Source organism: Centruroides vittatus, unplaced genomic scaffold, assembly GCF_030686945.1.
Source record: "Centruroides vittatus isolate TY-2023 unplaced genomic scaffold, ASM3068694v2 contig_878, whole genome shotgun sequence".
Lineage (NCBI taxonomy): Eukaryota > Metazoa > Arthropoda > Arachnida > Scorpiones > Buthidae > Centruroides > Centruroides vittatus.
In genome coordinates, this window is record NW_027122570.1 from 847,028 (window position 1) to 874,294 (window position 27,267).

The window sequence follows — 27,267 nt, forward strand, 5'->3', positions numbered from 1 at the left end:
AAAAATTAATATAAGAAAATTGAAGTAAAAATATAACTTATCAGCGACTTTTCGTTTTCAAACTAAATAATATAAAGTATAATCCATTAATATTTTAAGTAATTCAGCTTAACTATATAATACAAACCTGTATCTAATCATATAATTAATTACTTATTAGATTAATTATTAATAATTTAATTAAATAAGTATTTATTTAAGCAATTAAATCCAAAGTTTGAACAGGTTTAAATTTTAATTTTTTTGATAAAATTATCTATGTGAATTAAATTCGATATTAATTTTAATTTTTGATATGTTTTAAACTATTTAATAGATTTTTAATAAAGCGTAAACAAAAATCAGGCAATTTCTATTTGATTGTAGGACTATATAAATAAAAAGTTTAATGTTTTAAAATGATATAGGAACGAAAATACTTACCTTTAGGGCTATAATAACTATAAAAATATAATTTGAAGTCTATATTAAATTGTTTCTGACGTAAATAACGATCCCTGGAAACGAATCGCGGCAACGCGAATATGTTATATTATTACGAGTTTAATAATATCTCAAATAAAAATAATTTTAAAAAATATATTCAACTTCTATATTTAATAAGCGCCGAAAGTTTTCCGAAAACGAATTGTAAAATTAACGTATAGAATATTAATTAAGAATATTTTGATACGGTTTTATATTTAACTTAAGACTAATTTATTTTTTAAACATTAGCCTACTAGTTAAAGTCCCTTGATAAGACTACTTACCTTCAGCAATATCAATCCCAAAAACGTTTTAAAATTTCAGGTCATTGAAATAACAGGATTACAACGATCACTTACCTATAAGAAAAAAAAGAGAACAACAAAATAATTAGCTAAGCATTTATTGGGTTGCAAAACGAGTATTTCTAGGTCGATACGCCAATGTGGCTTGTTATATGTATACAACTACACACAATAGGGAGTGGCAATCAAAACTATACGATAGGCTAGCTATTCTAATGAACGATCTTACTTCATGCGGCTCGTTTGCGCAGCGATTTTATTCTAATTGTTAAGTTGTTCTTATCTCTGATAATTTCCAAAAAGCAAAATAACATTATTGCTATTGAATCGTGTTTACATACAAAACACAGATAACTTTTTTACGAAAATGTCTTCGGCTAATTTACATCATTTTATAAAATAGATATCCAAAATCAAACAGTATGGTAATATTTTAATTGTATTTTAATTCAAGATTAGAAAATAATTAATGTTTAGCATTTAAATTGATAGTTTGCTTATTCATAATATAGTATTTAATTATTTCAGTTTCTAATAAATATATATTCTTAAAGAAAGAAATAAAACATTGGAACTTTCATTCTGTAGTTTATGTTAAAAAGAAAGCTTCGAGCTTACAAAAAAACAAAATTTACCCAAATTTATATTAAATAATTTTTCTTATTTCTTAATAAAAGACGGAATCGTGCGTTTTAGAGAACATTCTAAGACGGAAATGGTTTGCAAATAATTTGAATTAAGAATTGTTTAATTGTGCATTACATGTTAATACATTGGCTTTTATTAAATTTGTAAGTATAGACAAACTCTCTTGAACTTTAAAAATGTTTAATTCTTATACAAAAAAAGAAAGAAAAGAAAAAGTGGCCTCATCGGATAACTCTCCTCAGGCAAAAGTTACCAGATGAGGCCATCTTCTCTCTCCTCCCTATATGGTAAGAATATGTTAAATATAAGCATATTTTGATAATACAACTTAACTTTTTTTCTGTTAAGATACATAATTCGTTAAATTTATTATCAAACACATTTAATTTTATTAATGTAATTCAGTACTCGATTCGAATTCAAATATGAATAATATCACATTCTATAATAAAATTTACACGCAGATTTACACGTATCGATTTATAGAATTATTTTCGCTAATTTAGAAACTTTCTGAATATCCTGTAATCATAATAATTATTGGAAATAATAATAATTATTATTAAAATACTGTTGAAATTGAATAAATTTCAAATTATTATTCATAATTCGTATTTTTTTTTTCTTCGAAGAATATAAAAATATGGCGATTATCTTAGTTAAACAATTTTATATTTTTACTGAAAATTTTACGATAAATCGTTTATTTCAAGTTAATATGTGAAAATTTATGTAGCCCTTTCTTGTAACTTGAATGTTTTTTGTTGTTTTTTATAGCATTTTTAAAGGCGTTTTGAACTGAAATTTTTATCATAAAGCTTATCTATTTATTTGCAAGTATCTAGTATATTCGATAATATAATATATTTTTAAAATTCAATTCCTAAATAACAATAAATATAAAAGTTGTAGTGAACGATACATTACTTAATAACTGAAAGAGTGAATCTTTCCAATAGATTACATTAATGACATTTTCCTAAAACAGTAAAAACAAAACAAAAAAAAAAACTTTTGATTTGAACCGTTTAAAAATTCCTTTATAGAAATATCTTTGTAATTTTTGTTGCAATGTATACAATTAAAGGTTATAGGATTATTTAAAATTTAGTTTTAAATTTTTATAAAATTAAATAAAAAGAAAAAGAATAATTTACAGCAATACTCGGTGTATTGTACAATCACTTTCGCTTATGTACTAATTCAAAAAATAGTAAAACTAGAAATTCACGTCACTTACATCTTAATTAGAATGGGCAGATTAAGATATGATATTTTCATAGATTTAATATAAAATCATCAATAAAAAAATTGGAATTAATCTTTATGTTAATTCCAATCTTTTTCAAAATTAACGTAGCATTTTCAGACGAATAACTTTTCTCTATAGCTTATATTAAAAAAGGAAAGAAAAACGAAGACAAATCCGCATTTTAATGCTAAATTCTAAATTTTCAAGTAGTTTTTATATTTTAGTTATTGTAATCAATAGCAATTTATAGAATTCCACAATTAAAATATACAATTTGATGACGGAATATCATATATTTCTTTTCGTAAGATAGATAAATTTTGATAAACTTAAATATTCTTTATGGATATCAGAAATTGATGATAAGAAACACGAAGTACTAGTTTATGGTGTTCTGTAAGGAAAAAAATTAACTGAAATTATATTGTACGTATAAAATTATAATATCGAAAAGCGTTTATTTCAAAATTGATAGAATTTTACAATAACAAAAAGAACTACGATGACAGAAAAAAAAATTCTTAACGTCATCTGCTAAAACAAACTTTCCTATTAATAAACCTAATTCGGAATTTATTATTATACAGTATATCCAGTGCTAGTTTTTCTTATAATAAAATCTACATTTTATAAAATGATTTCTAGATTTAATGCATTTAAGTGTTTAAAATTTAATGCTATACATTTAATATATTGCTATTATAATACATCTATATAATTAAGACGTAACGAAATATCATAACCATTAAATCATATGCTATTGCGTAGATCAAAAACTTTGATATAGATACCAAATAAATTAATTTCTATATATATAATTAATGTTTTTTTTTTAAATAATAAAACAAAAAATTTGATTCTTTTTCAAGCGTATCTTAATAAAAGCATTATGTTAACAAGCATTAAAAATAATTGCATTTTTAGATATGGATAGCGTAAGATTTTAAATTAAACGCATTTTTATTTAATTTTCATATCGATTAAATAAATTTCCGACGTTTAGTTGAGAGATAAAAATAAAAACAATTAATTGTATTGAACAATAATAGTCTAACTGTAAGCTATTGTTTTATTCTATATTAGTACCTCTCGGTATCAAATATGGTATACATAAATTAACACAGAGAGATATTTTTATTATTAAAATTGAAAAAAAACTAATTCAATTTTTGAAATTATATTTATACAAGTTTTAATAAATTAGATTACAAATATAACCTGGACATACTGAATATTCATATTACTGTGTATATAACTTATATGTTGTGAAATATTTTTTAAAATGAAATATGTGCTCTGTCTTTCTCTCTCGACAACGTAATGAGAATTACTACGAAAACAATGCTTCAAAAATAATTTATTTGGGATATATTATGGACATATTGTATTTAAAATAATGGATATTTATAAATGCAAAATATATATATATTAAAATTGCAATTATAAAAATTGAAATTAAGCAAAGGTGGATGATTAAGATAAATTTATGTTTATTTACCAGATGCTTTGAAGTAGCAAAATAAATTATCGAATATTTTACGTAAAATCAACGAAACAAATCATAATAAATAAATGCAACTAATGATTAGAAACAATATATAAAATCTATAAAAATAAAAACAAAATATATTTTAACGTTTATCTTCGGGCTACGACATAAGTAAAGATATTTAGTAGGCTATAGACTACTGTAAATAATTTTAACTACAAAATCCATTGAAACAATCTTCTGTTTTGAGACAGGTTCTTCCGGTTACGCTTCAACGCCATCCAACCCCGAACATAGTCACTATAATTACCTGCTTACTGACAAGACATACGTCATATCACTAAAGTCGACTGATGATTGCATGCTATCAAGTAACGACTCTGTTTTACATATCTTTTTCTCGCGATCTGTCGTTTGGGTAATCAATCTACATTCTTGAAGAAACCTTGTTGTTTTTCCGAATACTTAAAGAAAATGTTAATAATTGATCTACTCCGAGAGAAGCTGTTCCGAGTTATTCACTAGATAACAGTTTTATAAATGTCTAATTATGTATATTTATGAAACTCGATAATTATGCTTTGTTCTTCTTTTTTCTCTGCAAGAAATAAATGCTAAAGTTTTACGGGTCATTATAAATATCTTTTAGTTATGTTGCAATTAAGCCTACAAATACCTGTCATTAATTATTTATTAAAATGAATTTACGAATTACAATTATTTGAATAAAAGTAGCTACTGAATATATTTACTGAGTAATATGCTTTGTGTTATTTAAAATCTGATATATTTTAAATTTTAATTATTTTTTATTATGAAGTTTAACTACGTTAATATTTTAATTTACCCAAGCCATTTAACTTATGTAAACTCAGTTTTTTTCCTGTTATTAACACGTTACTTCGAATTAAATAATAAAGTAGGCCTAATTAACATTTTTTAAATGAATATTTTGATTTATTTCATTATGAGGGTTTGTTATGGTTAATTAAATAGGCTATTTTAATTACATTATCGTTAGGATTGATTAAAAAATACTGTAATTGTGACCTACTGTAATATAAATTATTAATTTTAAGAAAATTAAATTTAACAGAAACATTATTACAATTTATTGGTGAAAAATCCAATTATATCACATTTTTGGATTTGTTTAAATTTAATATAAAAACTGAAATAAACACAGAAATTAAGAATTATTCCGTGAAAACGTTTTTAATTTAATAAAAACGCACAAAGGTATATTTTGTATGTCTGTGCTTTATTACTTAGTTCATTTTAATATATTTTACTATTCTGAAAGATGAATTTTTAATTTAAAGCTAATAACATATTTTAACGTAAGGCCAAATGTAGTAAGAGCTGGTATTAAAAAAATACAGCACTCTTTTCCTTATTAATACTGGATCAAATTACGTCAGGTTGCATACAATAATAACTTTTTAAAATTTAAATTATAAATATATCTAACATCTAAAATACATTAAGTTCAAATTTTATTACTGAAAATTTATAATTAAAAATTATTTAGAAGTAAATTACAAATGTATTGTACTTATTTTATTGAAAGCATTTTGCAGCAACCCAGAATAATTTTCAATAATACTTTAGGTTGCCGTTCAAAACAATACTCGCTGTTATCGAAAATAAATCTAGCTTTTTTGTTAAGTAAGAATACATTAAGTCAAGTTTTTAAATAATAAATTATTATACAATATTACCACTTTAGTTTTAATACCGTATTATATTAAGATGTAAAATATTATACAATTAGCCTAATAATTAATGTATAATATAGGCCTATTTTAACTGAATGGACTAAAATATAAAAAGTTAATAAAAATATATAAAATCAAAAAGCTAGATTTTTAAACCGATTGATAAAGTTGTCGTGTCTTCGATAAATTTTGACAAGACTTAACTTTCGATTGACAAGTAAATAAATCATTCTGATTATATTGATAAATCTTATTTGAGTTGTTTTTTTAGAAACATTAAAACCATTTAGATACTTTAATCTGGTTACTTTAATTCCTAATGAATGATGTGAAAGTGTATTTAAAAACTGAAGTTACTATATGCTGTGCAAAAAGTATTCCTTAATACAATTAATTGATCGACATATTTTATTAAAAAAAACTTGCATGTTTTAAATGAAACTAACTGTTCTTACTAAAAATATTGCGATGCAAAATATAAATGATTCTGTTCTCTTCATTTCGAAATTAAAATTTTATCTAGGGTTTTAAAATATATTTATTATTTTTAAAGAGTTTTACAATAATCTTTTTATTAATAGAATATGCGTTACCTATACTTTGGAGATAATATGCATTAAAAATCACTATTTTCTTAGAAAAGAAAGGAAAAGTTAAAAATAGTTTCGTTAAAAAATACAAGTTATTGTATTTACAAAGTGTCTTCACATATATTTTCTGGTTTCCTTTATAAATAATTCTTAAACTAAGCTATCTTCAATTCGATATCTTACAAATGTGTTAAAGAAAGAAATGTTAGGACCTACAGCATTTTAAAATAAATATTAAAATAAGATATATTAAACGGTATGTAAGAATACAACTTTAATACAACCATTATTGTAAACAAAAATACTAATAAAAATATTTTTAATAGGCCTATACAATTATAATTATTTAACTTTCGAACTTCTAATAAACATGAAAGTGTTTCTTACTAAATTTATGTTTAATATTCATTAACTTAAAAGAATAATATTTTATTTTGAAAAATTTCAACATAGACATGTAAAAATGGAACGTCGTGCTGTCGCCATTTTTGAATAAAATGACAAACTTTTATGCAAGAAATCATTAAATCTTTTGTTTGTTTTATTAATTATGAAATTAATGTTTACACACACACACACAAATATATATAAATATATAGGCTATACAATTAAAATGTGATGCTATAATAGATTCTAATTGGTCAGATTACGAATTCAAATTAATAGTATGAATATTTACATTGTTTCGTTTCAATGGAAATTCTTTCGGGTAGTGTTTACAGACAATAAAATTTGTAAAATATTAAAATTTAAAGGTTTACAGTTAATTTACAATGTCAGTTGAATATTGCATTAAAATTCTTGAAATAAAACTTAATTAAATATTTTACTTATTAGATTATAAGAATTTAATTAACAGTTTAGACAATTTAACAGGAGATTACAATAATGAAAGATTTCCATAGGATACAGTGAAAACTGGTTAGACGACCACCAGCATTCGACGGGCACCTGTCAAAATGGGCAAAAATTTCTCGCAAGGAATAGTTTATATATAGAGTCTTCGAATAAGTTACCCGTATTAAACGACCACCTGTGTAACGCGACCGCGGGCATCGATTTTTGGTCCGAAACAACATACAACTGTAATAAGCGACCACTTCCACGAATATATCCGGTCTAAACTATTGTTCGAACCCATCTGAACAACGTTTCCTCCTCCTAATATAATGAATTAGTCTAAACTCTTGTTGGAGCCCACTCTCCCACCCTTGAAATTAGGTGCAGGTATTAATGAATTAGTCTAGCAACAAAGGAAATTCATTTCAGTTTGTTCGAAATTGTCCGAAAAACGAAAGAAATGAAAAGTGCTGTCATTGGAAGATCGTGTTAAAGTTACCAGAGAAAGTGAAAATGGTTTATCACAACGGCAATTAGGGAACTGTGGGAAAATGAAATTTATTTTACCGTAGACCTAAAGTATTTTCCTTAGGGGTATAAATTATTGTACACGATACAATTAATCGGCTGATCTCATCGTTTGATAAAATTTATTTCATTTATTTATTTATTTATTTTGAAGCTCATATACGGTACTGTACAGTACATGTGCGATAAATAGTTTCTGTATCAATCTACCTTATTTCCACTTTACTTAGATATTATTTTTCTAAAAATAATTTTCGCACGCAAAATATTCAAAAACAATAAACACATTAATGCAAAAATCAGTTTTACAGGCAACCTTCCTTTTTCGATTCTTCCATTGTCATTGGACAATCGCGGAATGTAATAAAATCGTATTATGAGAAAAAATAATAAAATCGTTTTATTATTAATTAATAATTTTTCTTGTTGTACTTAAGAAAATATTAAATATTAAACAAATACTGTATTTTTAAAGTTAAATAAGATTAAACTAACGAAAACCAAAACCAAAGTGATGGAGAGATACGACGCGCTTGTATATAGATGACGTAATACACATAACTGAGGAGCGAACGAAAGAAACCAAGTTGAATTAAGTCGAAAAAAAGAGTGTGCATTATAATCGAGAAAATGCGAGTATTGTATTAATCTTTAAAATATTAGTATTAAATCTGTCTTATAAAATCACGACGATTCCTGTTAATCGAGTTATCCGATAAGAATAAAATACAATACCAACATAGCTCTATCGTTGAAAAAATTCGCTTATTTTTGCCCACTTCGAGTTTTGCTTAGTGGAAATGGCTAAAAAGTGTGCAAAATACGTACGGAAATGCGGCATTACAGCACCACCTGTATTGAACGACCACCTGTCTAAAAGACCACTTTTTGAAGGAACCGTGGGTGGTTGCCATAGACAGGTTTTACTGTATATGATTGCCGGAATAATGTCGTCATTTGTCTAGTTTGTTAAATAATGTAAGCGAAGAGCAGACCATGAATTCAATATTGATTACTTTATTATTCTTCTGTTATCATTTAAATCTTTAGCTCTTTCAATTTATTAAATAGTGAGCTCAAAAGTAGCTATTTTAATATTTCATTTTTATTAACATTAAACTTAATACTACGTCTAGAACAACTTCCAAGTTAATTATTCGTCTTTGAATTTCATTAAACAGTAAATAAAATTTGACAAATACCATTTGATTTTTATTTTAATATTAAACATGCAAAAATTTCAAATAAAATTATGAAACAAGTTATTGGTGATTAATTTTTAACTATATAGATAAAAGAAATCATATTTAAATATAAGTATACGGTTTTAAAATAAGGATATTTAAAGTTTAAACAATTCCTTTTAAAAATAGTATATTGTAAATATCAAATTAATTGTACCAACAACAGCAAGATAAATCTTAAATTGCTTTAATATTCCTTAAAACCTTATCATATTCACAATATTTCTTAATACTGAATTTATTTCTGTAACTTTAGTTTTATCGTTAATAAGTTTTATCCTTTAGATGTTGCTAAGAAAGAAATATATTTAAAATATAGAACTCGAATTAAAATATTTTAGAAGAATTCTAAAAATTGAGAACGATAAATCTTATAATCTTAAAGAAACAAAATTTATTAAGTAATTTTTCAAAATATTTACGATATTTTAAACTTTATGTAGGCCAATTACAGTAAAAATATTCGAAATCATTAAAGAAAAATGTAAATAAAATATCAATGTTATATGGTTATAGAATAATGAAAGATTCGAGTCCTTGATTTCTTTAAACTGTTCTTCAATCAAAAAGCGAAAGAAATCCAATACTCAATCAAATGACAATTAATAAATATAGACCTTCACAAAGCATGTCATTTGTGTTCTCAAATTGTGACTCTCTATTTAATAATAATTGTTAGATAACGTATCCCATTAAACCAATTTCTGTCATTATTATTGATTTAATGAAAATAAAACTCATACTTCTCGACAACTTTTAAAATTTATTCTGCAAACAAGCACGCATTGCAAAAGAAATACGCATCAATATAAACATTTCTCGTATTGCAATGAGAGAATTTATCGCTTTAGGAAAATAATAAAGTTGATATATTGATATTTTATTAACGTAAATAACGTTGAGTTGAATTAAATGCTGTATCGACTAATTTATGTATTTCTTTTTAACACATCCCGTAAAACTTACAGAGAAACATATAAATCCTTCGTTACAGAGTTTTTAAAATTCTAAACAAATTTTAAGCTAAATTGTGTCACTTCATTCTTTCACTTTATCATATAAGTTTTAGAGTGCAGCGTGGCTATATGAATAGGAAGTTTTTTGAATTATTCTATGCTTTCTGTATGCTCTGCGACGTAATACTTAACATTTATTGTGAGTAAGTGTCGTTGATAGGGATACAGTCTGTTTAATATAGAATTGTATTTAGTTTGTGGCTTCAAATAATTCATTGGATTGGTTTAAAGTACGGAAGGTAAAGGGTTCATCTGCAGGATTTATGAAGTTTATATGTTCGTTAAGGTTTACCTGAAGTCTGTAAGAAACAAGAAAGTTGAATTGCATTCTAACGTAATAATCTGACCATTCTACGCCATATTCGTGACTGGTATTGACATCCATCGGTGTTTTGGGCAACTATCATCACGTTTAAATGTTATGTGGGGCTATTCAAGAATAACTGAAAATGGGATATTTAAATAACTAATATTAAGACTGTTTGAATTTAAGTTTTTTTTTTTTTTTTTTTTTTTTTTACTGAGGTACAATAGTATGAGGTACCATTCTTTGATCTATTTCAGATGGCCAGATATTATAAAAGAAGAAGTGACCGGTTGAATTGAGACGAGGGATCCATGAAGAAGGCAATCGAAGTAATGGTCAAAGGGACACCAATACTGGAATTCAGTAAAACGTTTTTAGTGCTATTCATAGGTTTTACCGCCGATAGAAAAATAAAAAAAAATACAATAATATGGAAACCAGTGATCTTTTCACAAAATATTCGTGTGATAACAGTTGGCAATTCTACAGTGTTTAGTAAAGAACTGGAAAAAAAAAACACTTTCTAAAAGAATAAAATATTTAGGCAAAGAAGAATTTGGACGTCAAAAATGTAACACTTGGTATAATGAATACTATGTCGTGCAAAAAGTCGCAAGCAGTTTATATATGGACGCTGCAAGTATCCTATAAAGTTTTGAGTATGAAATTCTTTTAAGGGTTTATTTTTTATTTTTGCAAATTATATATCATTATCCTGCATTAAAAACAAAATTATATTGTTTTCTATCATATTTTATGGAATTAATTTATAATAAATGATTTATAATTTATGATAAATGTAATAAAGCACAGGAACTGTGCTTTATTACATTTATCAAAATTGCTTCTCTGACTATCCAAATTTGGATATTTTTACATAGAAAAGGTAACACGAATAAAGACATAACATAGATAGTTTCTAATCTAGTACAGCCATCTTTCGTAGAATAGAAGATTATACGCATAAGTATAGTACTACATACTTAAAAAGAAACTACTGCAAATAGTTTTCCCCAAAATTTTTATGAAAGTTGAAATTATTCGAATAGTCCTGTTGTACAGAACTACGAGTACTATCCCTTATATATGTATATATTGTCTTATTAATATATTTCAATATCATTATTATCAGACGGTTCTTGTAGTTATTTTTAAGTAGTAAAAATATGGATAAATTATTTTTTGTCGTTTATTAAAAATCTCGAAGATAAAGTTAAAATAAATCGTCGTTACGATTTATTTAACTCGATCTTCGAGATTTAATATATATAGCCTATATGTTAAAGAACGGCATAAGATTATGTGACAACATACTAACTACAATACATAAAAATAATCGAACACTTGTCAAAATATAATTTCCGCTTGATGAACACAACCAATATCAGCACAGAAATAGGCCTATATTTTGTTCACTTACTAAAGAAAAAATAAAACCAGAGAAAAAAAAAATAAAATTTTAAAATAAATTTCTTTCTTCTGATTAGAATAGTGGTTTATTTAAGTAGCTTACAGCCGAAATGCAGTTTTGTATTAACGTAGTTTTGTATTTAACGTAGAATAAAAAATATGAAGCTTATTCCTAGTACATTATTTAAAAGTAAACAAAACTTGTGTGGACTCAGATTTATATATTTTTATTTAATATATATTATATATATATATATAATTTTAATGTTATAATTTTACAAGGAAAACATCTTTATTTTCATAAATTTAAAATATTCCAACAAGAATCTATTATTATAAGTGAAACTACACGTAATTCAAAAATAAAACGGCAAAATATGGATGATTATTTGGTTCCAAAGAAAATAATTAGGTGCTCATTTTGGAAAACTATCAATTTTCGGAACTTTTTCAGAAAGCACACGCGACGAGTACAGCGTGTCCTTCCAGAAATTTAGAAATTAAATATCCAACATCCTTTCCATCCGAAATTGCTTCTTCGCATTTTCTTCAAGTTTAGTCGCAACTTTATAAAGAAAATTCTTGATCCGATATAAAGCGGTCTGAATTCTGATATATAAATGTTTGGTCGTAGACCTATATAAGTTATATAAAAACGACGAACCATATTGATTTCAAATTTGACATCATATTTAAAGAATTTTCCATTCGATACGTATTTCTATAATCAAAGAGAACTGTATAATAGGAAAAAGTCAATATCCAAGTTTTCGGCATCTTATTTGAAGGTGATATATCGATAAATAGTCAAAATGAGCATCTCGTATGAAGGATTGCAATATTATTTGACAGATTTATTTAATGCGCTCGCTTTAGGAATCGTTTTGGAGACCGAAATATTATGTCGAATGAAAGTTTATATAACTAACGTTTGTAGAATTTTCCATTAGAAATTCACAATAATACAATTCTCGAGAGCAATTTTTCTTTTGCAGCTAGACATTTCGCTTACTAAATTGATCAATACGATGCTATATATAGCTCATTTATCTATATCTTATATAGTTTATATACAATATATATTTTATCGATTTTGAAATATATATCTTAACTTTACGTAGATATAAAAAGTATTTTATATAATGTAATTTAGCATAAAAAGTTTTTATATTACAATTTCAATTATTATCTTTATCGTGTTATTTTAAATAAAATGTTAAATTATTCGGAATTTATAATTGTACAAAAAATTATCTTTCAAAATGTGAAAGAACACAGAACAGAAATATCGAAAAGTTTATGAATTTAAAATTCTATTACAGTTAAATTTTAAAATGCTATTTAATCTTAAAGTATGAATTTACGTAATCGTTGTGATTCACTTCACACAGGTCTACGTTTGTTGCAATTACTTTCACCTTTTGTTTTACACAATTAATTCTTATTTCTTACGAATAAAATTTCACGACAATCTTAAACTTTTAAACTTTTATATATTTAAAAGGTCAATGTTATAAAATACATTCTAACAGAATAAAACAAAATATTAAAAATTAACCAAGAAAAAACAATAATAAATTAAGAGTACAAAATAATTCTCGTTAAAATTTAAAGTTTGTATTACTGCATAATGGTTTAATTTAAAGAAATTTAAGAATTAGTAAGGTTTAAATATACGAGCACAATATTATGAATTAATTTCAGAGAAAAAGTAAAATCTGATATGAAAAGTTAGAATTTATAAATACTAATTTAAATTTTAATTGATGTTTTATGTGAAATACGAGAGTTAAAGTATTGTTCTAAATGTAAAAATAACTTTATCAATTTTATACCGATAGGACTATAATTTATAAAGTAAAAATGAAAATAAAAATTTAGCATTCGTATATAATTAGCATATTTATATAAAAATATGTATTAATTACTATAGAGAGAGGTTACAGTTTTCGGCAGAAAAGATGAACCTTATAATTATATTTAAATTTATATAGGCTGACGCCTAACCTATCCAACAAATTAAATTCAGCTACTAAGTAAACTATTTAATCAAACGTAACAAGTTCATTGAAAATGTGCTAGAAACAAACCAGAAAGCCGCCTAATTTTCAAATATGTTCTTCAGATAAATACTTCATTATTAAATAAATTTTAAAATGAAATTGTTTAATTAATCCTATTTTCTGAAATTATCAAGTAAAAATTATTTTAATAAAATTATAGTTTATTAGCGAGGTTGAGGCCGAAGTTTTAAACGCGAAAACGTGTACAGTACGTCGGACGTTCAGCGCCACTTTCCTGTAAGCCTAGAAGTTTGACAATGGCGTTTGGAATGTCGAGCGTGATTCCACTGACCATTGTCAAACTTCTAGGCTTACAGGAAAGCGGCGCTGAACGTCCGACGTACACGTTTTCACGTTTAAAACTTCGGCCTCAACCTCGCTATTATTTTTTAAACGGCAGAGAAACAATATAAACATTTCTACTTTAACAATGATGAACACTGAGTTGTGAAGTGAATATTACGTTAATTAGTTTATTAAATACGCATAAAATAAATAGCTAGTTAGTTAATTATGTTAAATAGATTAGAAAATTTTCAAGTAATATAGGCTATATTCCAGTAGGCCTTTAAAGATCTTAATTCATGACTCGTGTTTAAATTATAGGTAATTTTTGTTAAATAAATGTATAGTTTTTTAAGACAGCGATTACGCAAAAGAATAATAGATCCTATTTATACTTTCGAAAATTATCTTTTTATAAATGAATTATTGCTTATTATCAAAATTAAATAGAGTTAGTCCTGCACTTGGAATAACAATAAGAAAAATAAATCATTTAAACGAGATCGGTTAACGAATGGCTTCCCATTTACCGCAAGCCTTTTGTGTCCAATTAGAGCTTTGTATGACTTGATGGATTCAACAAGACTAACAAAAATTGATACTAAGATATTAGTTATGTAAGAAAAATAAAAATTATATTAAATAACATTTACTGAAATTGCTTTGAATTTATATACGTTATACGAAATTTTTAACCATATTAAATAATAGTGTCGTTGAATATCTACTTCATGAAAATTTTACACGATTTAAAAATACTTGTAAACGCATTCTTTATAACTTTTAAATCATTTATTTTCATTTTCGGGATTGTTTTGATGTTTCTATTTCTACTTTATCTTCTTATCTCTTAAATAATTTTTTGTAAATTTGTTACGGGTTTTATTGTTATGCGGGGATTGAAATCTTTACTTTCAATCGGACTTTTCCTATTGTATCTAAAATAAATGTATAAATAAAATCAGTATTTATAGGATTAGCCCTTTTTAAAATTGATTTTAGTACTTTTGAATATATCTATCTTATATAGGTTTATTTGCCTTCTTAGTATAGAAGTTAAAATAAAACTTGTTTGGCAGTATCCTTTCTTACAAATACCATCAATTAATCAAAACTGTCATACGATTTGTTAATTTTAAGAAGAGATATAAAAAAATTTTCAGACTTTTTACATCCCTACACATGGAAATGATTTTATTTTAAATTGCGGATTTCGTAGCCTTCCAAATTTGGGTTGTGCCCCCATTATAAAAAGATTCTTTGCATTTATTAATTACTTATTTTGAGTAATATTTAAAAATCTATGCTTTATGAGCTTTTATATTATCGATAAACACAAATGACCTTTATGTTTCCTAACTAAGTTGAAAATAATTTTCAAAATAAAAATTAAAAAATAATAAATTTTATCAATTGTATAAAAACTATGCCGTATTTCATGTTTTACTTTGTAAGCAGATACACTGTTGCGTGCCAAAACAAAATTGCTTAAGGGTTTAACTTTGGTACGCGAATCACAAAATACGTCTAACTCGTATCTTAATCAGTTAAATTTTAAATATGAATTCGTTTTCCTTATTTTCAATTATTTAATCATACAAGAACATTTAGACGAAATCCAGGAACATAAATGCATACATATTAATATCTATAACAAGTTTAAGAAAGATAATTATATCGTGTAAAATTTCAAATTTAAAATACACTATAACCTCAGAATAGAGGACATCGGGACCGAGAAGTTTGTCCGCTATTTAGAGGGGGGTAAATATAATAGACGTCCTATTTGATGGATCTGGGATTGTAAAAATGTTCGTTAAATAGAGGTGTTCGCTATTCGGGAGTGCTCGTTAATGGAGGTTTCACTGTACTAACTTTTATATTTTTATTAATTACTATTATTACATTATACTAAGCTAAAATTTTTGAATGTGTCACAAATATACAAAATCTTTTTCAATTGTTTCAAATGCTTCTAAATCATTCGTTTATAGGTCTGAATGAGCTTTTTTTTTTTGCATTTTACTATGTTATAAAAACCTGTCTTGTTTATTAAATTTCTGTAAAAATTATTGCGTTTTTTTATAAAAATGAATAGTTCCAATTTCAATAAATCTCGTACGATAAAAGTTTTGAAAATTGTTAAACAATGATAATCGAATAAATTGAAACATTTAATTACTAAACGCCTTAACTATAAATACAGTTCTCATTGCAATTCGAACATTTTTATTTCGACTTTAATAACAATATGTAGTTCTGATGGATGATACAGTTATGTGTCCTTAAGATGCAGAATTGTTTTTCTAGAAAAATGTCAACGCAAAATTCTATTTTAAAAATTGAAAAAATATATAATATTTAAAAATCTTTCTTCTAAAGCCATAAAAATATGTTTTTATATAATAAATGCTTTAAATAAATGCCTATGAAAGATTGCATAAAAGTAATCAGTTACGAAAATATGATAAATAGTTTCACGATGCTCTTTGATGGATGTATATTTAATTGGAAGCGTTCTATTAAATAATAATAAATAAAATAAAAAAAAAAGACAAGAAATTTCGAGGGCCACCGACTAAGATTCTTACAAATATTATTAATTGTTATAAAATCTAATAAATATTTTTTTTAGTATCTGTGAAAGTATATTGGAACTACATACACAGATGATTAAATTAATAGAGAATTCATCGAGCGAAATCTTAATCAGCTTTATTTTCTTTTAGTTTTATATCAATTATAATAATTTTACTTTAAATTATTGGACACGATTACAAAATTCCAAGATTAAAATCATTTTCAAATTTTATTTAAATTCATTTTACGCAGAATCGATGTTTAATTTTATTATTGTATGCCAACTTTATTGGTTTAATAACCTAATTAGCAAATATAATAATTATAAATATGTTTAAATTAACTGCTTAATATATTTTTATTATCAATTTTATTGTAATATAAAATATATATAATGGATTTCATAAATATTCTTATTGTATATCTTTAATTTGAAACGAATAGGTATAAAGTAATTAACAAATAATTGTTTTTATGACTTCTTACAAACTGAATTTTAAAATAATTTCTCATGAGATAGTTTAAAAATAGTTCACATATTTTAAAAGCTAAGTGATTTTTGAATAAGTAGTTAAATTTATATGCCAGTTTAACAGGAAAAATATATAGAATATACATATCGTTTTCTGTTCATTTTTCAAATTATTGACTTATTAAAGTATTCAATACAAATGCCATTTTATTCAATAAAATAGAAAGAGTGAAAGTCAGTTGACGATTTGTTTTCGTTGGTAAAGGCCTACTGTATATTTCATTCTTGCTTTTATCATCATATCTTCCTTTCATTTTAATACAACTTATTTTTTTTAAAGACAAAAATGGGTGCTTAAATGTAGAGGTCTTTAAATCGCGTGTAACAAAATGACAGATACTGATTAACCTATTTCTTGCCACCCAGATATTGTTCTAAATTGTAATCGCAGAAAAAAAAGCATAAATTTAAGGTCATTTTTTGTTAATCTATAATTTTTTAAAATGTCTGCATTTCCATATATGTTATATTTAAGAAACTTGACATAACCATATATTTCTGAGATTTCTATAACATATAATGTAAATTGTAACGATTTTTGATTATAATTAACTGATAAATTAAATAACTTTTCGAATAATTTTATTTTAACTTTTCATAATAAGTAAAAGTTTGAAGTAAAACACTTCTGTTCAGTGAAAACAATTATTTAACAATTAGCATCATTGAATACAATCAAACATGACAGCATCGAATCATCTTTGCTTAAATGAATAGTTAACACATTTCAAGTTATAGTAACATTTGTAGAATATTAAATTTCTTGCATAATTTTATAGATATTTGTGTACCAATTGACCTCCTTTACGTTATAACACACGAATAAAATATCTAATCTGATGACAAATTCATTTGTGTAACAGAAGTGTTCAAATGCTAGCATGTTCTTGGTGAAAATTAGGGTACGTTTGAATAATTTATATTAATTCGCCATTTAAATTATTTAAGTAACCTCGAAGATTTTTACATTAAAACGTCGTAAAATTAGCAATTGATGTCATTAAACTTAACATTTTGCATTTATTTTGTTATCTTCTAAATAGTATCGAAAACAGCCAAACTATTTATTATACCTATAAAAACCATACTCAGATTAAAGGTTAATTTGTAGTTTATTCAAAATTTAATATTTAAAAATAATAATGGCATTTTGTTGACCTTTTGATTTTATAACGATTACTTTTATTAAGATATGTATGACATACGTTTAGAGTACTAATCAAGTGTCATCCATATCCTAATAAATGTGATGTTCTTATGGATGACTTAGTGTTAGGGGCGAGAATAGCAATTACGACAGGCAACCCATTTCGTCAATGGCAATAGCTTCAAGGTCAAATATGTATGAACAGTCTTTAATGCCTCTCTTCAAGCATAATGTTGCGCTTCAATTAAAATAAAATTTTAAGGAATTTTTTAATTTATGCAAAACAGTAAAGCAACGCTTAATTTAAAAAAAAACATAAAAATAATGTATTATATTTACAATGCGATTTGATTTACATTACTTAATTTAGCTTATTATATTACCGACAAAAACTGTTAACATAAATAAAGTCAATAATATTTCATAGTTTATTCTTTGCGACCCATTTTAAATATCTGTAGTCATTGTTTTTTTTTCTTTTTTTTAATGATCAATTACTGGGCTGAATTTCTTAAAATGAACTTAAAAAAGTTAATTAAAATGATTTGACTACATATAATTAACTTATAGTTATGGAAAAGGTTTAAATTTTATAATTAGATATCAATTGAAATTAAATATTCAAAATTTACAAGTTTATGGCTAATAAGAAAACATAACAGTATTTATAAAAATCGCTTCTTAATTGTTATAACTTTTAAATCTCAAATTCGAAAACAATAAGAGATTCACAAGATAAAAGTTTGTTGAAATAATGTATTTAGTCAAGAGTCTTCATTGCTACTTCAATACGTTAGATTTTAAAGAATTCTTTAACTCTCGAATAGATAATGATCAACTTAGGTCATAAACTGGTTTAAAAGTAACGGTCGTTTGTTTATATTTAAAATTTTATTTATTTGTTTTTTTAAATAACTTTCCGTGTCTAAAGTTTTTAATTAAGAAGTCACTTCAGTTGTTAGTATAATCAAGGTAAATAATTATAAGACAAACGTCGGAAATCATTGTAAATAAATGAGTTTATTATCTTTTATTCTATATATTAATGATTTAAGCACTACTTTATTTTCAAGGTAGTTTTCTCTTTATCATATTATTTCTTCTCATAATTATAGATTAGCGTAGAATGCAATAAAATTAGGATATCTCAAGTACCTAACTGTACTGTATAACCTAATTTTGATTAAAATATATTGAAAATGCTAACTGAAGTTTAGCCGATGTATGTTTAATTAACAATAACTTTAATTCACTCATTTATAAAGTGCTATTTCTAATTTATTATCAAATTAAATAAATATTTAAGAATGTCTACAGCATTCAACCAGTACTGTATTTCGAAGCTTAAGTATCACCGATATTTAACCCTTTATATTACACTATAATAATGATTGGCTTTCTATTATTTAAATATTTCGTGAATATATTTTCTAAATAAATTAAATATTATACTTATTATGCGTTGAAAATAAAAATAAAATTAGGGCTCTCGATGCCTTAGGGCGGAAAGAGTACAGTAGGCCTACATTAAAAAATTAACGATAAATTCTCTAAATTTTATGATAAAACTTTTTGCAAAAAATTAAATTGTTGTTTCCATAATTTTTGAAAAAATTAAACATTATCATCATTTATTAATAACAAAGTCTTTATAATTTTTAGGCCTTTTATATTAATTATTAATGTCATAAATTTTACTTTAATCATAAATATAGAATATTTTTTTTTATTCCTAGTATCTATCGGAACAAAAAAATTATTAACGGAAAATATTAGCGATGATTGTGATGTTGACAATTAGTCTATAAATAATTTAGAACTTACAACAGCAAAATTTGTGTCGTGCATATAGACAATGTAAAGGCTAATAAATAATCCTATAAGAGTTCAATAAGGCAGTAAATTTAATATGATAATTTATTAATATTAAAAATTTTTACTCTTCTTCATTCTAAACTTTACATTCTCCTAATATTTAGCATTTTTATTAAATATCAGTAAATCTGTAGCAGAAGGTAATCAATTCGATATAATTCATTGCAATTTATTTTCACAATAGTTATCAAGGACGTTTTTCTTTTATAATTTTCTTTAGTTTGTATAAAAATAAAAATGCAAATTAATTATTTGATACGGTTTAGATTTATGAAAACGGCGGCAGACTATAAATTCCAAAAGTTTAAATAGCTGATATTTTCGCATAATAATGTTTTAAAAAATTTTCGAACGCAAATCTGAAAACACATTGCACACATCTGTTCCTTCACTCACCTGCTCAAGTACTGTGGAGAACTGTAGTTAGCTCGCTGACTCGCCCTACTTCCAATCGCCCGAGTTTCATCCGGGTTTTCTTTTTTCCCTTTCTAACCACCAGTAATTCAGATACGCCACCTTGCGTATCGAACACGTAATAGTCACATGACAATCTCTGTCTCAACCGGTTTGTACTGAGGTGCCGAAAAATTCCTCGAGCCTCCCAGTTCTCCCTTCCCCGCCTACAGAGAAGGGCTAAAACATCATAAATCATTTTCCTCGGCGAGATGATTATTTCATCTCGGATAAAAACTTTACAATAGTAAAATATAAATTATCCACCAAAACGAGCCATTTTTATAACGGCAATAACTTTGTCTATCCAAAATATTAATTTTGCGTTAAATTATTTATTATTATTATTCTTTCAGCATATCTGTCATTGTTGCCTAGCTCGAATCTTATTAGGATAGAATGCTAATATTACCATTTCGAAAGAACAGACAGTTGTTGTCTCTTCAAGATGCTAATGTATGATGATGGGTTTCTTGACATTAGCCCGGGGCCAAGGGCAACGTCATTGTTCTTTGTTGAGCCTATCCCAGCATGCATAACTGACTACACCTGTGATTTAGTTTTTCAATATTTCAGTTAGTATGTGAAATGTATTGTCTTAAACGCGAACCATTATTTATCGGATATCCAATAATTCCGTCAATGAGAAAAGTGAGGTGCTGCTTACATCCAATTAGACGTACGGAGCGAGAGAATTAGCGCCTTTCTCGTCAAGCCTGGAAAACAGAACTACTTTCCAATATAAAATGATTCCTAATCTCAATAAAGTTATCGTCTCAATAGACAAAATCTACATTTTACATCCAAACTGTACGATTTTAATCTCGCAGTAAAAGTTGAAATAGTATTGCCATTTATTTCGTAAACTAAACTAACCTGGTGAGTTTAATCTGGTTTGGTCATGTTTCGCATATAAAAATTTTTCGTTTGAAAAGTATGCTACTTATGTTATAATAATATTAAAAAATATATTTAGCCTATCTTTTCTTTCGCTATTCATTTACAAAACAGATAAAATACAGTATTAAATCTTGAGAATAGGATAAATTAGTCCATAATGATAAGCTCGATTCGAATTTAAAATAATCCGGCAATAGTCGAAATATAAAATAACCATTAAACGTTTAGTTGATGTAAATTGACTTTAATCATTTTCCAAAAATATGTAATGAAAATTTGATATTAATAAGGGATGATATTTTATCTCGAAAAAATTCAAATTAACTGATTTTAACTAGCTATTACTGACCTAAAACGTTAACTAAATACTTTTTTTAAATATTGAATACAATATTAAAATAAAATTATAATCAAAGACAACAGAAAAATGCTTAAAATTAATACTTACACTAGAAATTTCAATACATTATTGTATTGTTTGTTTATTGTATTTATTTATTGTATTATAGCACTTTTGATTAGAAAAGTAACTTTCATTCGGTACATGAAAGTCTATTTATTAAAAAAAACTTTGTATTAAGGAAACTGTTTTTAGACATAGTATACTATATACTGTAAATATAACTCACTTAGTATTATAGTCTCTGAGATATTTTGAAATTACGTTATAATCCAGATTTTCGTAAAGGCTAATTTGTGTGTTAAAAAGATTTCTAGTTACAAATACCATCATCTTACGTAATGCTGCGAATCTTGTAAAAGAAACATTTTAACGACAATCATATTTTAAGATTACAGTATTTAAATATTTATTTACTTAAAAGAATATTCAAAATTTATCATAGTTGTTTGTTTTTATTTATCAGTTCTTAATATTTACTAATATCAATAAATTTAACAATTAATTAGTTACTGTGACATCGTCACAATGCCAGGCTGCAATTTTTAATCATATTTTTAAATAATTTAATTTAAAATATATGCTCTCCACCTCGAGTTAGTACTGTAGTGTCTTGCCCCTATACATCATACTTTTCCTTCAACGATAGAGTGGTGCCAGTCATTAACTGCTTTCAGGGGAAAAGATTTGTATTGAAATAATGTAACTTCCAGTTATCATAGAAAGTTCGTACACAGTTAATCTTTCCCCTTAAGGTTTTCATACCTGATCTCTTCTTTCATCTATCTAACTCCGTTCTCAAGAGTAAGGAAGGACAGACAGACATCGGACGACAGTAGGAATTTATAGGTATACAATTGCAGTTCAAAAATATTTTTAAAAAATTTATTAAGTAAGTAGGCCATAAGACAACAAGTTTAGAATTCAAAAGCAACTTTAACTTACAGTTTAAAGTAATAGTCTCAACCCTTTTTTAAATGGTAACCTTCTTTTGTCTTACTATAAGAGTATAATATTAATCAAAAGTACGGCACATTTATAATTTTGAGAGATTCCAATTTGTTGATTGGGAAATGTTTCTTTAATTTAAAAGACAGTCAGGGAATATTCAATCCAAAGTCTGTTATATCATTATTTCCTCAAGATGAATAATTCTCATAAAATAAGTAACTAGGTTTTCGTACTTAATAATAGACGAAGTTTATTTTTGTCTTTTTCCAATTGATGTGGAGGAATATTATGAGTTTTATGATAAATAAATAAATATTGTAATTGCTGTCGTGTTAAATTTCCAATAATTTCCTGTATAAATTACAATACTGATAAATTAGTTATAAATTTATAAAAGTGTCTGTACTATATAATCTTTGAAAATTAAATACTGTATTAAATTTTTATCTTAAAAATTCTTCTATAAAAAAAGAATTTTGTAACCGTTAAATTCAAATTACTCGTAAATATTTACTACAATTAACTTTATATAGTAATAAATATAAACTCATTTAGACTTCGTATATTATAATTAAATTTATTTACTTAAAGTATTTTTATTAAATGAGAAAATAAGTTTATTTAATATACTATTTAACTAGAAAAAACGTTATATTATAAAATTGAAGAAAAACGAATGTTTCTAACCGTTCTTCAATATTAAAGTTGACTACAGTACAAACATTTGATTATTAATATTTTAATGTTATAAAATATTTGTTAAATAAAATTTTATTCTATACGAAATTTTTAAAAATAGTAAACAAAAATGGTTCAAACCTGTTCAAAAATCATTTTTTAAATCATATCTTTTACTTAAAGTATTCGGTTCTTATCAACTATGCATTTACTAATGTAAAAGTAACTATTATTTTATTCCAGTAGCTAAAGTGTAGGCCTATAGTATTTCTTTTTTCGCCATCACAATCGTATATTATACCCTATATAACGTATAGATTTCGTACCACAAGTCCAAGCTGGAAATATGATAAACAGCTCATACTAATCTTGTAAAAATTTCGAATAATTCTTACAAATATGAGAAAAGCAAATGTCATTAACCCAAATACTTAAGAGAGTGTATCTCAGGAAATATCTTTTTCTAAGTATGAAAAAAGGCACAGTTTTTAAAATAAAATATAAAAAAAAAAAAGATTCATGAGCGGAAATCGGTCAAAAATAAACTTAGAACTTACCAAATTTCATAACCTTCTATATAATTTATTTTTTAGAGCACATGAATTAATAAGAAACAAAAATTTATATAAAATAACATTTTGTTTCGTAAGAATGGCTTAAAAATAGAAAGTTGAGACTTGACAACCTCATTGAACAGATTTTCAATATATTCTTTTCAAATTACAAAGATATTTGTAATGTATAGTCTTACATATTAACCGAAAATGGAATATAATTACTCAAACTACGAATAGGCACAGTTATAGTAAAATTTTCTTATGGATCTATAAATAGGTAAAACAGCAACGATTATCTGTATAAATATATCAAATATATTTGAAGTAAATACCTCTAATACAATGTTATCAGAATATAAAATCGGCATCGTTATTGGAAAAATTATAAATAAATGATTTGTATTTTATTTTCAAGGTTTTTGATGACGGTTTAATAGGCACGAAATACTGTAATTTTAAATAGGCAATTTAATAGGGAAATAATTATTTTATTAAAATTAGTTTTTAGTGAGCTGTAATAAGTATCAACGAAATAAATACTTCAAAGAATATTAAATTTTTGTAAGATCAGATTGATTAAAAATATCTAATGCTATACTTTTTGTCTAATTACAACAATAGAATAGTAATATTATAATTCCCAAATAAATTATGATGGAATTCTTTGAAGCTCAATCGTTCTTCAAAGAAACGAATAAACATATAAAGCAAGATGGAAGCTTGAATGATTTTGGTTGCTTATTGTTAATATTTTAAAAAAATTGCCTTTATCACATCTAAATACCGTAATTTACTATAGAAATCGAAATTTTAGGCAAATAATGATAAGTTCGTTAACCATAATCATATATAGTGAAGAATAATTATTATGTATTAACATGACCATTCTCTTGATTCTGTCGAAATATGATTTACGAATACGCGGATAAATAATCGAACGGTGTCAAACGATATTAACAATATTAATTTCTAACAATTTAGATATAACGACAATCAAACTGAAATCAATAGGGTTGTTAAATCTAGAAATAAGTTCAATCGAAGCCACCAAAGAGAAAATGCAATGTTTTGTTGCAAAGACATGGCATTCAAATATCTGATGCTATTTTATATAAAATTAACCAAATACTATTTAAATGTGACAAATTTTATTTCTAGGTCGTCTATAAATGTAGTCAACGATGACCTGCGTATAATTAAAAATATAAGTAAATTTCTTAATGAGATCATTTAATATTGTTCAAACTTATATAAAACATAAAAGAAAAAATAGGAATAAATAAATAAGTAATAATAATAAAGACGTCAAAATAGATTATCTGATGGATTATATTACATTTTATCATGAAATAAAAGAAATCTCCCTAAAAAGCATGTAATTAACGAAAAAGCTTGACATTATGTCTGGTTGGAATGTTGTACAGTACATAAAAAAAAAAGTTAACAAATTCCTATGGAATAGAATACACGCATCAAAAGAGACACGGCATCCAGCAATTACTAAAGAACTTATAGTCGCTGATGAGAATTATGACAACTTTCATGTTCGCTGAATGATTATTTCTTAGTTATAACTTTATAAAGTTGTATTATTGACCTACTTTAAAGTGAAAATTTTACAAAATAGAAATTATATGAAAGCCAGTTTCAAGTTCCTCATCAAATATTAAGAACTAAAGTATTAACACATTAAAGAAAACTACTTTTAACCAAATTCAAAACTCAACTCTACTAAATGTTTTATTTAGAATGTTATATTTTAATATAATTATTCTATAATCTACCTGAGCTAAAATAAAACAGTGATCTTTTTTTACTCGAAACAATCATTTAATTAAGCGGTGTTATATAGTTTGAGAAAAATCAACAAAAATAAAAATTTTAATTGAGAAAACTCAAAATATAGTCATCTGATTGTGAAAGGCTAAATTTACAAGTCGATTTGCGAGACGATTCGGAAACGGAAAAGATTTGACGGTCGATCTAACATTCATATTTAACGTTTTTCATAGTAAAATATTTATTCTGATATAAGTCAAAACTTGGCATTAATATAAAGCAGTACATGTGATTTTTTCGCGCCAAGATATTCCCGGAAAAGCGTGCGATACGCTGCAAACTCCCATACGCGATCCCTAGTGGAATTTTCTAGGCACGCTACCAGTATATAAAAATAACTCCGACTTTCTAATTTATCGTTATTCTCTAATTTTTTAGTTAAATTTTCTCTCTTTGTGCAATTTCTTAACTTTATTGAAAGATTTCCTTTCGACGTCTTCATTTCTTTAGATGTTTTTCTTTCCTGCACAAGAAAGCTCTAACCGGCGGACTTTTGTTCACAAACAAATTTCTCATTTTTAAAATAGAGCGATATCAAATCAAGTGAAAAAATTGATGAATTTTCTTTGCTATCATTTATCTCGAAAATAATACGCGTCGGAATCGGCTCTTTTATCTTTAATAATGTGCCTTTTTAATACTATCAAGCAAAAGTGCATGTTTCTTTCTCAATTATAAGTTTTTGTGAATTCATTATTCATGAGAAATTTCTCTTTCTTACAGTCATAAAAAATGCGTGCATGATAGAATAAACAGAGTGGAAGTAAAGGGGAAATAGTTACTAGCGGATCATGCATAAAATTAAACAGATCTACATAAAAGGATATGAATTCATTCGTATAAAATATTTTAAACTAAAAATACTTCTTTTCCAAGTACATTTCTTATTTTTCTATTCCGAATACATTTTCAAAGGGAGAAAAACAAGCGATAGCGCAAGAATAACCTAAATCTAACTCAAACATATTCTCCGAATTTATTTACTGTAATTTTAAATTACTTTAAAGTTGATAAAAATCAAAATACTCCCAGATCAGCATAGAGTTCTTCTTTTCGGTTTATAATATGATATTTATATAGGCTATATATAAAAAGTTAAATGATAAAAAAATCTATTCGGCATAAGAGCTTAAATGATTGAAATAAATATACGTTTTCTCGCCTCATAATCTTATGTGAAGATTTTTCTTTA

At 25.3% G+C, this 27,267-nt stretch overlaps 1 protein-coding gene across 8 annotated transcripts in view; it reads right to left on the reverse strand.

Annotated features, from left to right (window-relative positions):
* Positions 1-27,267, reverse strand: part of LOC136983191 (transcription factor Sox-13-like) — a 377,109-nt gene that overhangs the window by 166,273 nt on the left and 183,569 nt on the right. For 2 of the 8 annotated variants that reach the window (XM_067279854.1, XM_067279855.1), the window contains one exon: positions 753-827. The exons of the other annotated variants lie outside the window; for them this stretch is intronic. The gene's annotated coding sequence lies outside the window, so the exon portion shown is untranslated. The remainder of the gene's footprint in view (positions 1-752; positions 828-27,267) is intronic. 8 annotated transcript variants of the gene reach the window in all.